The sequence below is a fragment of the Hemitrygon akajei genome, unplaced genomic scaffold, assembly GCF_048418815.1.
Source record: "Hemitrygon akajei unplaced genomic scaffold, sHemAka1.3 Scf000041, whole genome shotgun sequence".
Lineage (NCBI taxonomy): Eukaryota > Metazoa > Chordata > Chondrichthyes > Myliobatiformes > Dasyatidae > Hemitrygon > Hemitrygon akajei.
In genome coordinates, this window is record NW_027331927.1 from 1,466,103 (window position 1) to 1,480,652 (window position 14,550).

Here is a 14,550-nt window from a genome sequence, read left to right on the forward strand (position 1 = left end):
AGGAGAAGGGGGGATCTGATTGGTGAAAGAGATAAAGGGCAGGAGAAGGGGGGATCTGATTGGTGAAAGAGATTAAGGAGATGGTTAAGGGGGAATCTGATTGGTGAAAGAGATAAAGGGCTGGAGAAGGGGGGATCTGATTGGTGAAAGAAATACAGGACTGGAGAAGGGGGTGATCTGATTGGTGAAAGAGATAAAGGGCTGGAGAAGGGGGGATCTGATTGGTGAAAGAGATAACGGGCTGGAGAAGGGGGGATCTGATTGGTGAAAGAGATTAAGGAGATGATTAAGGGGAAATCAGATTGGTGAAAGAGATAAAGGGCTGGAGAAGGGGGATCTGATTGGTGAAGGAAATACAGGGCTGGAGTTGGGGTGATCTGATTGGTGAAAGAGATTAAGGAGATGGTTAAGGGGAAATCAGATTGGTGAAAGAGATAAAGGGCTGGAGAAGGGGGATCTGATTGGCGAAAGAAATACAGGTCTGGAGAAGGGGGGATCTGATTGCTGAAAGAGATTAAGGAGATGGTTAAGGGGAAATCAGATTGGTGAAAGAGATAAAGGGTTGGAGAAGGGGGGATCTGATTGGTGAAAGAGATAAAGGACTGGAGAAGGGGGGATCTGATTGGTGAAAGAGATAAAGGACTGGAGAAGGGGGGATCTGATTGGTGAAAGAGATAAAGGACTGGAGAAGGGGGGATCTGATTGGTGAAAGAGATAAAGGGCTGGAGAAGGGGGGATCTGATTGGTGAAAGATAAAGGGCTGGAGAAGGGGGGATCTGATTGGCGAAAGAAATACAGGACTGGAGAAGGGGGTGATCGGATTGGTGAAAGAGATTAAGGAGATGGTTAAGGGGAAATCTGATTGGTGAAAGAGATAAAGGGCTGGAGAAGGGGGGATCTGATTGGTGAAAGAGATAAAGGGCTGGAGAAGGGGGGATCTGATTGGTGAAAGAGATAAAGGGCTGGAGAATGTGGGATCTGATTGGTGAAAGAGATAAAGGGCAGGAGAAGGGGGGATCTGATTGGTGAAAGAGATAAAGGGCAGGAGAAGGGGGGATCTGATTGGTGAAAGAGATTAAGGAGATGGTTAAGGGGGAATCTGATTGGTGAAAGAGATAAAGGGCTGGAGAAGGGGGGATCTGATTGGTGAAAGAAATACAGGACTGGAGAAGGGGTGATCTGATTGGTGAAAGAGATAAAGGACTGGAGAAGGGGGATCTGATTGGTGAAAGAGATAAAGGGCTGGAGAAGGGGGAATCTGATTGGCGAAAAAGAGATAAAGGGCTGGAGAAGGGGGGATCTGATTGGTGAAAGAGATAACGGGCTGGAGAAGGGGGGATCTGATTGGTGAAAGAGATTAAGGAGATGGTTAAGGGGAAATCAGATTGGTGAAAGATATAAAGGGCTGGAGAAGGGGGATCTGATTGGTGAAAGAAATACAGGGCCGGAGTTGGGGTGATCTGATTGGTGAAAGAGATTAAGGAGATGGTTAAGGGGAAATCAGATTGGTGAAAGAGATAAAGGGCTGGAGAAGGGGGATCTGATTGGTGAAAGAGATAAAGGACAAGAGAAGGGGGGATCTGATTGGTGAAAGAGATAAAGGGCTGGAGAAGGGGGGATCTGATTGGTGAAAGAGATAAAGGTCTGGAGAAGGGGGGGGATCTGATTTGTGAAAGATAAAGGGCTGGAGAAGGGGGGATCTGATTGGCGAAATAGATAAAGGGCTGGAGAAGGGGGGATCTGATTGGCAAAAGAAATACAGGACTGGAGAAGGGGGTGATCGGATTGGTGAAAGATAAAGGGCTGGAGAAGGGGGTGATCTGATTGGCGAAATAGATAAAGGGCTGGAGAAGGGGGGATCTGATTGGCGAAAGAAATACAGGACAGTAGAAGGGGGTGATCGGATTGGTGAAAGAGATTAAGGAGATGGTTAAGGGGAAATCCGATTGGTGAAAGAGATAAAGGGCTGGAGAAGGGGGGATCTGATTGGTGAAAGAGATAAAGGGCTGGAGAAGGGGGGATCTGATTGGTGAAAGAGTTAAAGGGCTGGAGAATGGGGGATCTGATTGGTGAAAGAGATAAAGGGCAGGAGAAGGGCGGATCTGATTGGTGAAAGAAATAAAGGGCAGGAGAAGGGGGGATCTGATTGGTGAAAGAGATTAAGGAGATGGTTAAGGGGGAATCTGATTGGTGAAAGAGATAAAGGGCTGGAGAAGGGGGGATCTGATTGGTGAAAGAAATACAGGACTGGAGAAGGGGGGGTCTGATTGGCGAAATTGATAAAGGGCTGGAGAAGGGGGGATCTGATTGGTGAAAGAGATAAAGGGCTGGAGAAGGGGGGATCTGATTGGTGAAAGAAATACAGGACTGGAGAAGGGGGGGTCTGATTGGCGAAATTGATAAAGGGCAGGAGAAGGGGGGATCTGATTGGTGAAAGAGATAAAGGGCTGGAGAAGGGGGGGATCTGATTGATGAAAGAGATAAAGGGCAGGAGAAGGGGGGATCTGATTGGTGAAAGAGATTAAGGAGATGGTTAAGGGGGAATCTGATTGGTGAAAGAGATAAAGGGCTGGTGAAGGGGGGGTCTGATTGGTGAAAGAAATACAGGACTGGAGAAGGGGGTGATCTGATTGGTGAAAGAGATAAAGGGCTGGAGAAGGGGGATCTGATTGGTGAAAGAGATAAAGGGCTGGAGAAGGGGGAATCTGATTTGTGAAAGAGATTGTTAAGGGGGAATCTGATTGGTGAAAGAGATAAAGGGCTGGAGAAGGGGGGATCTGATTGGCGAAAGAGATAAAGGGCTGGAGAAGGGGGGATCTGATTGGTGAAAGAGATGAAGGAGATGGTTAGGGGGGATCTGATTGGTGAAAGAGATGAAGGAGATGGTTAAGGGGGATAAGATTATTAACCGATCGGACACGCTGGAGGCAGGAATCATGTTCCCGCTGATGGGTGAGTCCAGATCCAGAGGCCACAGTTTAAGAATAAGCGGTAGGCCATTTAGAACAGAGATGCGGAAAAACTTTTTCACCCAGAGAGTGGTGGATATGTGGAATGCTCTGCCCCAGAAGGCAGTGCAGACCAAATCTCTGGATGCATTCAAGAGAGAGTAAGATAGAGCTCTTATAGATAGCGGGGTCAAGGGATATGGGGAGAGGGCAGGAACGGGGTACTGATTGTGGATGATCAGCCATGATCACAGTGAATGGCAGTGCTGGCTAGAAGGGCCGAATGGCCTACTCCTGCACCTACTGTCTATCGTCTAATCTTGTGAAAGAGGTACAAGGGCTGGAGAAGGGGTGATCTGATTGGTGAAAGAGATAAAAGGCTGGAGAAGGGGGGTGATCTGATTGGTGAAAGAAATAAAAGGCTGGAGAAGGGGGGGATCTGATTGGTGAAAGAAATAAAAGGCTGGAGAAGGGGGGGATCTGATTGGTGAAAGAAATAAAAGGCTGGAGAAGAGGGGGATCTGATTGGTGAAAGAAATAAAAGGCTGGAGAAGGGGTGATCTGATTGGTGAAAGAAATAAAAGGCTGGAGAAGGGGGGGTGATCTGATTGGTGAAAGAAATAAAAGGCTGGAGAAGAGGGGGATCTGATTGGTGAAAGAAATAAAAGGCTGGAGAAGAGGGGGATCTGATTGGTGAAAGAAATAAAAGGCTGGAGAAGAGGGGGGGGGCGATCCGATTGGAGAGGACAGAAGAGCAAGGACGAACAGAAAGTGGGACGAGCACCAGAGAGAAGTAACGGGCAGGTAAGAAGACAAGATGAGGCGGTGGGGGGGCAGGTGGGGGAGACTGGAAAGAGCAGTGGTGAAGGAGAGGAAGTAGGCAATTAACCGGCAGGGGGAATCGATGCTTATGCCACCAGAATGGAGACGGGTCCAGAGGAGGTTCACGAGAATGATGCAGGGACTGAAAGGGTTAACGTATGAGGAGCGTCTGGCGGCTCCGGGCCTGAACCTGCAGGTTAGAAGAATGAGGTGTTGGTGGGCGTCGGGGGGTGGGGGGGGGGAGGACACAGATAGAGTAGATGTGGAGAGGATGATTCCTATAGTGGGGGAGTCTAGGACCAGAAGACACGGATAGAGTAGATGTAGAGAGGATGATTCCTATAATGGGGGAGTCCAGCACCAGAAGACACGGATAGAGTAGATGTAGAGAGGATGTTTCCTGTAGTGGGGGAGTCTAGGACCAGAAGACACGGATAGAGTAGATGTAGAGAGGATGATTCCTATAGTGGGGGAGTCTAGGACCAGAGGACACAGATAGAGTGGATGTGGAGAGGATGGTTCCTATAGCGAGGGAGTCTAGGACCAGAGGACACAGATAGAGTGGATGTGGGGAGGATGTTTCCTATACTGGGGGAGTCTAGGACCAGGGGACACAGATAGAGTGGATGTGGAGAGGATGTTTCCTATAGTGGGGGAGTCTAGGACCAGAAGACACGGATAGAGTAGATGTAGAGAGGATGATTCCTATAATAGGGGAGTCTAGGACCAGAAGACACGGATAGAGTAGATGTAGAGAGGATGATTCCTATAATAGGGGAGTCTAGGACCAGAGGACACGGATAGAGTAGATGTAGAGAGGATGATTCCTATAATGGGGGAGTCTAGGACCAGAGGGCACAGATAGAGTGTATGTGGAGAGGATGATTCCTATAGTGGGGGAGTCTAGGACCAGAGGACACAGATAGAGTGTATGTGGAGAGGATGTTTCCTATAGTGGGGGAGTCTAGGACCAGAGGACACGGATAGAGTAGATGTAGAGAGGATGATTCCTATAATAGGGGAGTCTAGGACCAGAGGACACGGATAGAGTAGATGTAGAGAGGATGATTCCTATAATAGGGGAGTCTAGGACCAGAGGGCACAGATAGAGTGGATGTGGAGAGGATGATTCCTATAGTGGGGGAGTCTAGGACCAGAGGACACAGATAGAGTGGATGTGGAGAGGATGTTTCCTATAGTGGGGAGTCTAGGACCAGAGGACACGGATAGAGTAGATGTAGAGAGGATGATTCCTATAATGGGGGAGTCTAGCACCAGAGGACACGGATAGAGTAGATGTAGAGAGGATGATTCCTATAGTGGGGGAGTCTAGGACCAGAGGATACAGATAGAGTGGATGTGGAGAGGATGTTTCCTATAGTGGGGGAGTCTAGGACCAGAGGACACGGATAGAGTAGATGTAGAGAGGATGATTCCTATAATGGGGGAGTCTAGCACCAGAAGACACAGATAGAGTGGATGTGGAGAGGATGTTTCCTGTAGTGAGGGAGTCTAGGACCAGAGGACACATATAGAGTGGATGTGGAGAGGAGGTTTCCTGTAGTGGGGGAGTCTAGGACCAGAGGACACATATAGAGTGGATGTGGAGAGGATGTTTCCTGTAGTGGGGGAGTCTAGGACCAGAGGGCACAGATAGAGTGGATGTGGAGAGGATGTTTCCTGTAGTGGGGGAGTCTAGGACCAGAGGACACAGATAGAGTGGATGTGGAGAGGATGTTTCCTACAGTGGAAAGTACTGTGTTCATGGCAAGATCTTTAACAGAGTCGCTGAGCAGAGGATCTTGCGATCCAGGTTCACAGCTCCTTGAAAGCGGCCACGCAGGTCGATGAGGCGGCTAAGGAGGCTTTGTTTAGTTAGTCGAGGCTTTGAGTTCAAGAGTCAGCGGGTGATGTTGCAACTTTATCAAACTCTGGTCAGGCTACACCTGGAGAATTGTGGACAGTTCTGGTCGTCCCAGTACGGGAAGGATGTCGAGGCTTTGGAGAGGGGGCAGAAGAGATTCACCAGGACGCTGCCTGGTTTAGAGGGCATATGGTCTCACGAGAGGCTGGATAAACGTGGATTGTTTTCGCTCTAGGCTGAGGGGAGATCTGAGAGCAGTTTACCGGATTATGAGAGGCCTAGATAGAGTGGACAGGGGGGTATCAGTTTCCCAGGGTTGACATGTCTCATTCCAGAGGGCAGGCACTGAAAGTGACGGGGGGGGGGGGGGTGATGTGAGGGGTAAGTTTTTTTTTACTCGGAGAGTGGTGGATGCCTGATCTGCCGGTAGAGGCAAATACATTAGGGGTTTTTAAGAGACATTTGGAGAGGCACGTGGAGATGAGGAAGGTGGAGGGATTGGTGTCGTTTTTGATTTGAGTTTCAGCTTGGACGGTACAACATTGTGGGCCCAATGGCCTGTTCTTGATCTACGTTCTATGATCTATGACACGGGGAGGGGAGTACAAGATGGACTGAGGGAGGGTTTAACGGACAGTACACCGGTCAAAGACCCTCTTCTCCCTTCCATCCTCCACCCCCCCTCCCCGCAGCCTCTCTCCATGATGCCGATCCCGGCGAAGGCGGACACAACGTTCCTGGTGACGGAGCCGCTGTGCCAGATCCCGGGATTCCCGCCGTCCTACGCCAACGCGCAGCTCCCGCCGGGGACCTACGTGATCCCCGGACGAGAGGAGGAAGCGGCCGAGGCCGAGAGGGAGGCGACCAGGAGGAGACAGAGAAACCTGGCGGTGGGTGGCCGAGGGATCCGCCGCGGGGCCGTGCCGATATCGGGGGTGGGGGGGGGGACGGCTGGGGAAGGGACACTCCCTATCGCTCACTGTCCGTGACCCACCCTCGTACCCCGAGGTCCCCCCGTCCCTCGACACTCTCCCACCGTTCACGGTCCGTGACCCACCCTCGTACCCCGAGGTCCCCCCGTCCCTCGACACTCCCCACCGTTCACGGTCCGTGACCCACCCTCGTACCCCGAGGTCCCCCCGTCCCTCGACACTCCCCACCGTTCACGGTGTGTGTCCTACCCTCGTACGCCGAGGTCCCCCCGTCCCTCGACACTCCCCACCTTTCACGGTCCATGTCCCACCCTCGTACCCCGAGGTCCCCCCGTCCCTCCACACTCCCCCACCGTTCACAGTCCGTGTCCCACCCCTCGTACCCCGAGGTCCCCCCGTCCCTCGACACTCCCCACCGTTCACAGTCCGTGTCCCACCCTCGTACCCCGAGGTCCCCCCGTCCCTCGACACTCCCCACCGTTCACGGTGTGTGTCCTACCCTCGTACCCCGAGGTCCCCCCGTCCCTCGACACTCCCCACCGTTCACAGTCCGTGTCCCACCCTCGTACCCCGAGGTCCACCCGTCCCTCGACACTCCTCACCGTTCACTGACCGTGACCCACCCTCGTACCCCCGAGGTCCCCCCCGTCCCTCGACACTCCCCACCGTTCACAGTCCGAGTCCCACCCTCGTACCCCGAGGTCCACCCGTCCCTCGACACTCCTCACCGTTCACTGTCCGTGACCCACCCTCGTACCCCGAGGTCCCCCCCGTCCCTCGACACTCCCTACCGTTCACAGTCCGTGACCCACCCTCGTACCCCGAGGTCCCCCCCGTCCCTCGACACTCCCCTCCGTTCACGGTGCGTGTCCTACCCTCGTACCCCGAGGTCCCCCCGTCCCTCCACACTCCCACAGATCACAGTCCGTGTCCCACCCTCGTACCCCGAGGCCCCCCCGTCCCTCGACACTCCCCACCGTTCATGGTGCACTTCCGACCCTCGTACGCCGAGGTCCCCCGTCCCTCGACACTCCCCACCGTTCACGGTGTGGTGTCCTACCCTCGTACGCCGAGGTTCCCCCGTACCTCGACACTCCCCACCGTTCACGGTGTGTGTCCTACCCTCGTACCCCGAGGTCCCCCTGTCCCTCGACACTCCCCACCGTTCACGGTGTGTGTCCGACCCTCGTACCCCGAGGTCCCCCCGTCCCTCGACACTCCCCACCGTTCACGGTCCGTGTCCCACCCTCGTACCCCGAGGTCCCCCCGTCCCTCGACACTCCCCACCGTTCACGGTCCGTGTCCCACCCTCGTATCCCGAGGTCCCCCCCGTCCCTCGACACTCCCCACCGTTCACGGTCCGTGTCCCACCCTCGTACTCCGAGGTCCCCCCGTCCCTCGACACTCCCCACCGTTCATGGTGCGCTTCCGACCCTCGTACGCCGAGGTCCCCCCGTCCCTCGACACTCCCCCACCGTTCACGGTGTGTGTCCGACCCTCGTACGCCGAGGTTCCCCCGTACCTCGACACTCCCCCACCGTTCACGGTGTGTGTCCTACCCTCGTACGCAGAGGTCCCGCCGTCCCTCGACACTCCCCACCGTTCACGGTGTGTGTCCTACCCTCGTACGCCGAGGTTCCCCCGTACCTCGACACTCCCCACCATTCACAGTCCGTGTCCGACCCTCGTACGCCGAGGTCCCCCCCGTCCCTCGACACTCCCCACCGTTCACGGTGCGTGTCCCACCCTCGTACCCCGAGGTCCCCCCGTCCCTCGACACTCCCCTCCGTTCACGGTGCGTGTCCTACCCTCGTACGCCGAGGTCCCCCCGTCCCCTCGACACTCCCTCGTGTTCACGGTGCGTGTCCCACCCTCGTACGCCGAGGTCCCCCCGTCCCTCGACTCTCCCCACCGTTCTCAGTGTGTGTCCCACCCTCGTACGCCGAGGTCCCCACGTCCCTCGACACTCCCCCACCGTTCACAGTCCGTGTCCGACCCTCGTACGCCGAGGTCCCCCCGTCCCTCGACACTCCACACCGTTCAAGGTCCGTGTCCTACCCTCGTACACCGAGGTCGCCCCGTCCCTCGACACTCCCCACCGTTCACGGTGCGTGTCCCACCCTCGTACGCCGAGGTCCCCCCGTCCCTCGACACTCTCCAACGTTCACTGTCCTGTCCGTGTCCCACCCTCGTACGCCGAGGTCCCCCCGTCCCTCGACACTCCCCACCTTTCACGGTCCGTGTCCGACCCTCGTACCCCCGAGTTCCCCCCGTTCCTCGACACTCCCCACCGTTCACGGTGTGTGTCCTACCCTCGTACGCAGAGGTCCCCCCGCCCCTCGATACTCCCCACCGTTCACTGTCCGTGTCCCACCCTCGTACCCCGAGGTCCCCCCGTCCCTCGACACTCCCCTCCGTACACGGTGCGTGTCCGACCCTCGTACGCCGAGGTCCTCACGTCCCTCGACGCTCCCCACCGTTCACAGTCCGTGGCCCACCCTCGTACCCCGAGGTCCCCCCGTCCCTCGACGCTCCCCGCCGTTCACCGTCCGTGTCCTACCCTCGTACCCCGAGGTCCCCCCGTCCCTCGACACTCCCCACCGTTCACCGTCCGTGTCCCACCCTCGTACCCCGAGGTCCCCCTGTCCCTCGACACTCCCCACCGTTCACTGTCCGTGTCCCACCCTCGTATCCCGAGGTCCCCCCGTCCCTCGACACTCCCCACCGTTCACGGTGCGTGTCCTACCCTCGTACTCCGAGGTCCCCCCGTCCCTCGACACTCCCCGCCGTTCACGGTGCGTGTCCGACCCTCGTACCCCTAGGTCCCCCCGTCCCTCGACACTCCCCACCATTCACGGTGCGTGTCCCACCCTCGTACCCCTAGGTCCCCCCGTCCCTCGACACCTCCCACCGTTCACGGTGCGTGTCCTACCCTCGTACGCCGAGGTTCCCCCGTCCCTCGACACTCCCCACCGTTCACTGTGCGTGTCCTACCCTCGTACGCCGAGGTCCCCCCCCGTCCCTCGACACTCCCCACCGTTCACGGTGCACGTCCCACCGTCGTACGCCGAGGTCCCCCCGTCCCTCCACACTCCCCACCGTTCACGGTGCGTGTCCTACCCTCGTACACCGAGGTCCCCCCGTCCCTCGACACTCCCCACCGTTCACGGTGCTTGTCCCACCCTCGTACGCGGAGGTACCCCGTCCCTCGACACTCCCCACCGTTCACGGTGCGTGTCCTACCCTCGGACGCCGAGGTCCCCCTGTCCCTCGACACTCCCCACCGTTCACGGTGCGTGTCCTACCCTCGTACGCCGAGTTCCCCCTGTCCCTCGACTCTCCCCACCCGTTCACGGTGCGTGTCCTACCCTCGTACGCCCGAGGTCCCCCCGTCCCTCGACACTCCCCACCGTTCACGTTGCGTGTCCCACCCTCGTACGCCGAGGTCCCCCTGTCCCTCGACATTCACCATCGTTTCACAGTGCGTGTCCCACCCTCGTACCCTTAGGTCCCCCTGTCCCTCGGCACTCCCCACCGTTCACGGTCCGTGTCCTACCCTCGTACGCCGAGGTCCCCCTGTCCCTCGACACTCCCCACCCGTTCACGTTGCGTGTCCCACCCTCGTACGCCGAGGTCCCCCCGTCCCTCGACACTCCCCCACCGTTCACGGTGCGTGTCCCACCCTCGTACGCCGAGGTCCCCCTGTACTGAATACATGGAAAATGGATGAATATGGGCAATTTGTGGACATAAGTTGTGTTCTCTCATTTGAAAACTATTTTAGCTTATTCGTCACTTCCTTGTAGCTGAACGTCCTGTTTACTGCCTGTACTCTTTGTTGCTATCTGTCCCCAGCTCTCACCCACTCACACCCGCACCTTGCCCCCTCTAACTCCCTGTCTCTCTCTGTCCCCACACATTCCCCATCCCTGCACCTCCCTGCCCTCTCTTCCACCTTCTCCCTCTCACCCGCACCCCCTCTTTCCCGCTTCATCTCTCTCTCTCCACACCTCCCTACTGTCCGCCCCCGTCCCTCACACTCCTCTCCCCCTCCCCATCTCCGCCCGCCTCTCCTTCCGCCACTCCCTTCCCCCTCAAGCTCCCTCCTCCTCTCTCACCCCCTCCCCTTCAAACCCCCGCCACTCCTCTCTCCTCCCCTCCCTCCCCTTCCTCTCACCCCTTCCCCCTCTCTTTCAGTACAGGAGAAGGGAGGTTCTACTGCAGTTGTACAGGGCCCTGGTGAGACCGCACCTAGAATATTGTGTGCAGTTTTGGTCCCCTAATCTGAGGAAAGACATTCTTGCCATAGAGGGAGTACAGAGAAGGTTCACCAGATTGATTCCTGGGATGGCAGGACTTTCAATATGAAGAAAGACTGGATCGACTAGGCTTATACTCGCTGGAATTTAGAAGATTGGGGGGGATCTTATTGAAACGTATAAAATTCTAAAGGGATTGAACAGGCTAGATGCAGGAAGATTGTTCCCGATGTTGGGGAAGTCCAGAACGCGGGTCACAGTTTAAGGATAAAGGGGAAGCCTTTTAGGACCGAGATGAGGAGAAACTTCTTCACACTGAGAGTGGAGAATCTGTGGAATTCTCTGCTACAGGAAACAGTTGAGGCCAGTTCTTTGGCTATATTTAAGAGGGAGTTAGATATGGCCCTTGTGGCTAAAGGGATCAGGGGATATGGAGAGAAAGCAGGTACAGGGTTCTGAGTTGGATGATCAGCCATGGTCATACTGAATTGCGGTGCAGGCTCGAAGGGCCGAGTGGCCTACTCCTGCACCTATTTTCTATGTTTCTCTGTTTCTATGTTTCCCCCCGCAGTTCGGGCAAATGGCCTCGGGGATCTCCAGCGCTCTGCTGGGTCTGCTGATCCTGTTCATCGCCCGCTGGCAGCTGGGTTACGCCATGTTGGTCGGCACTCCCTGGTGGACGGGCGTCATTGTGAGTGCGGCCCCCCCGCGGGCAGGGCCGGGTCAGCGAGGAGGGAGGCGGCCACGAGGTAGAGGAGTGGAGGGGGAGGCGACCGGCGATGGAGAGGGAGGGCTGAGGGAAACTAGGGGGAGAGGGGGCGGTGAGGAGGGTGTTGCACCTGCTCAGAATTGATCGCCTGACGCGGTTTATTCAGTCCACAGTGGCCGGGATGTTAATCAAGGCTGTTCACAAGTGTCCAAACAAATCCACGGTGAGTTTGCAGTTCCCTGCCTCCGTATCCTTCCTCTCTCCCTCTGTCCCCTTCCCCGCCTCTATCTTTCTCACCCTCCACCCCTCTCTCTCATCCCCTGCCTCTCTCTTTCTCCCTCTCTCCTTCCCCACTCTCTCCTCCTCCAGTCTCTCTCCCCTCCCCTTCGCTCTCTCTCCTCCCCCTTCTCACTCTCTCCTCCCCTCTCTCCCCTTCTCTCTCCTTCCCCCCTCTCTCCTCCTCCAGTCTCTCTCCCCTCCCCTTTGCTCTCTCTCTCCTCCCCTTCTCACTCTCTCCTCCCCTCTCTCTTTTCCCTCTCTCCTCCCCTCTCTCCCCCTCTCTCTCCTTCTCCCTTCTCCTCCTTCAGTCTCTTTCCCCTCCCCTTCGCTCTCTCTCTCCCTCTTCCTTCTCCCTCCTCCCTCTCTCCTCTCTCTCCTCTCTCTCCTTCCCCCCTCTCTCCTCCTCCAGTCTCTCTTCCCTCCCCTTCGCTCTCTCTCTCCTCCCCTTCTCACTCTCTCCTCCCCTCTCTCTTTTCCCTCTCTCCTCCCCTCTCTCCCCCTCTCTCTCCTTCTCCCCTCTCCTCCTTCAGTCTCTTTCCCCTCCCCTTCGCTCTCCTCCTCCTTCTCTCTGTCTCCTCCCCCTCTCCCTCCCCTCTCTCCCCTTCTCCCTCTCTCCCCTCTCTCTCCTTGCCTCTTCTCTCTCCTTCCACCTCTTTCTCTCCTTCCCCCACCCTCTCTCCACTTCCCCTCTTTCTTCTCCCTTTCTTTATCCCCCATCGCGGTGTCTGTCACATTTCTCTTCCTCCTCTTCCTCTCTCTCTCACTCTCTCTCTCTCTTTCCCCTCCCTTTTCCCTGCGCTCCCCTCTCCCGATTTCTTCATCTCTTCTCTACACCATCTCCCTCTGTCCACTCTTCTCTCTTCGCCCTCTCACGCTCCCCTTCTCTCCCTCTCCCTCTGATCCTTCCCGCCTCTCCTCCATTTTCACTCTCCGTGTCACTCCCCCATCTCTTTTCCACTTTCCTTCCATCTCTGGGACTACCAACCCGTTCCCCTTTCTCCCTTACCACTGTCTCTCTCTCTCTCTCTCTCTCTCTCTCTCTCTCTCTCTCTCTCTCTCTCTCTCTCTCTCTCTCCTCTCTCTCTCTCTCTCCTCTCTCCCTCACTCGCCCCTCTACATTCTGTCACGTACACACGACCCTGTGAATGGAACAGAATACAGCCGGAGCCCGGTGTTGCTGTTAACAAATCACTATTTTAATCGGAACTACCAAATATAGTAAGAAAGTAAACCAAGAGTTAGCAATATTATGCCTATATAGAGGTAAAAATAAAGTTCTCAAACTCATTCAAGCTCAGTTGGCTGGAGTCACAGTCCAAAATGGAGGGTAACCGGGTAGTGTGGGTTTAGTACTATTTTTTAAGGTTTATTTGGGTCGGCACAACATGGAGGGCTGAAGGGCCTGTACTGTGCTGTAGTGTTTTATTCAAAACAAGCCGCAGGGAAAATCATTCATTGTCCATCAGATAACTCCACCTCCCTCACCATAGTAAACAAGTCTTTCTCACCCCCCACCTCCCTTCCAATTTCTCTCTCTCTCCCTGTTCCTATCTCCTCTTCCTTTCTACTTTCTGGCTCTCTCTCTCTCTCTCCCCCCCTCCTTCCCGCTCTCTCTCATTCCCCCCGTATCTTATCTCTCTCCCCCACTCTCTTTCTGCATCCCTCTCACCCGCTCTCGATCCACCCTCTCTCCTCCCTTTTCAATTCCTCTCCCACTCTCTCTCTGTCCCTCCTCCCGCACCGTTTCCACACACACACACTCTCTCTCTCCCCCCCTCTCGCTGCTTTCCCTGTTCAGTTGGTCTCCCCCTCCCGTCACTTCCACTGTCCCTTTCAACTTATCTCTCTCGCTCCTTGTCTCTCCCCTTCCCTCTCTCTCTCCCTTTCTCTCTCTCTCCTCCTCCTCTCCCCTCCTCTGCCTCTTCTCAATTTATCCTTTGCTCTTTCCTCCCACACTCCCTCTCTCTCTCCCTTTCTCTCTCTCTCTCTCCTCCTCCCCCCTCCTCTGCCTCTTCTCAATTTATCTTTGCTCTTTCCTCCCACACTCACTCTCTCTCTTTCTCTCTCTACGGCAGACCATCGCCTGCCTGTTTGTGAATGTGATCTGCGCCCTCGCCTGCACTCCCGCCGTCATCCTGTACTCGCTGAAAGTCCGCATCTTCCCCTGCATCGGGTACTGCTACACCGGATGCCGGATGGTGAGTGTTCACCCGACCCCCAACACGCACGCACACACACACACACCACACACACACCACACACACACACACACACACACACACACACACACACACACACACACACACACACACACACAAGCGAGCCAGCCCTCATCCACACACCCCCACCCGGCACCCACGGCATTCCCCCTCTCCCGCGGTGCTACCTTGCTCCCCTCGCGGTAGCGCTTCCTCACTCCACGCAAAAGCCTCCTCCGAAACCTCCCTCCCCTCTCTCCTCGTTGTAGCGGCCCCTCTCTCCTCTCCTCCCCCCTCCCTCCCTCGACCACTTCCTCCGGCAGCTCCTTCCACAGACGGTCCACCCGTATCCCTCTAAACCTTTCCTATCCGTGTCCCTGTCCGAGTGTCGTTAATGTACCTGCCTCGACCACTTCCTCTGGCAGCTCCTTCCACAGACGGACCACCCGTATCCCTCTAAACCTTTCCTATGTGTGTCCCTGTCCGAGTGTCGTTAATGTACCTGCCCCGACCACTTCCTCCGGCAGCTCCTTCCACAG